This window comes from Xiphophorus hellerii, chromosome 15, assembly GCF_003331165.1.
Source record: "Xiphophorus hellerii strain 12219 chromosome 15, Xiphophorus_hellerii-4.1, whole genome shotgun sequence".
Taxonomy (NCBI): Eukaryota; Metazoa; Chordata; class Actinopteri; order Cyprinodontiformes; family Poeciliidae; genus Xiphophorus; species Xiphophorus hellerii.
The window spans coordinates 528616-529703 of record NC_045686.1 but is presented as its reverse complement, the minus strand read 5'-3'; the positions used below and the strand labels follow the sequence as shown (position 1 = coordinate 529703).

Below are 1088 nucleotides of genomic sequence, written 5' to 3'. Positions count from 1 at the left end.
ATCTCTGTCATTTTTCCATTTTCTTTGGTAATGTCCAGTTTGATGAAGGTTGAGATCAGATTATAATCCAGAGGAAGCAGGAAGGAGTCACATGTTCTCCTTCATGGTTTTCCTCCATACGGTTGCTGTTCAGGTAAAACATGTTGTACAGCAAGACAGGATCCAGTTCTGCAGGTGAACTTATAGCGCCCTCTTCAGGCTGCTTCCTGACTGGACGCCCCAGACTGAACAGGAACAGGAAACCTTCTTTGTTTCCAGGGTTTTGATAGTTTCCATTGACCTGAAGCACCACTGCTCCCTTTGCCTCCCAATCACCCGTTTATAGGGAGATAATCCCTGCAGTAGTTTCCTCCTGGTGATTTTTAAACTTTGTTTATCGTCTAACCATGAAGCGTCAGAGTGAAGCACTGAAACACTTTTGGGTGGGATCTGAACATGAGGTTCATGTTCAGCTGATCCTGTTTATTTAACTGTCTTTATTATTTTATAATATGTTGGGATACAGTTCTGCTATGTAAACAGGAAGCTTAGAAATGAAGGTCCAGCTGGAAGGGTCGACCCTTCTGCTCAATGTTTATGTGGCTTTTTATATAAATCATTCACTTCTACAAACTCTGTCACTGTCTGTTTATATCCTGCTGTTTAATTTAATGTTTAATTATAATGCGACTCAGAGGATGTTATTGAAAACATCAAGTGAGGAATTTAGTTCAAATTTTAATGGTTTACATTCAGTTCACTTCAGACAAATTTAGATCCATTTATAACTTGATCAGTTTGGAGTCTCTATACAGTCATTCCTCAACGCCAGATATTAAATCACACTTTTCCTTTTTTTTCTCAGTTATGACTATTATATTATTTTCATTTACTAAATGTTAAATTTTTGATAGATTTAAAAAAAAAAACTATTCAGTTGAGCTTCACCTACAATCAGCGTTTACATCCATTTCCTGGTTATTTGGGTAGGGCTGCCCTTTAAACTGCCTGACTGTATTGGGTTTCCTTCCTAATAGCAGGTTTCTGGAGTTCTGGCCCATTCCTCCCAACAGAACCAGTTGAACTGGGTCAGGTTTGTAGACCGCCTC

The 1088-nt window shown here is 38.9% G+C and overlaps 1 protein-coding gene across 1 annotated transcript in view; it reads left to right on the top strand.

Moving 5' to 3' along the window:
* The window catches only part of LOC116733698 (cysteinyl leukotriene receptor 1-like), a 2699-nt gene extending 1856 nt beyond the window's left edge, over positions 1-843 (top strand). Inside the window, exon 4 of the mRNA XM_032584505.1 lies at positions 1-843. The gene's annotated coding sequence lies outside the window, so the exon portion shown is untranslated.
* Positions 844-1088: the final 245 nt, after the last annotated feature.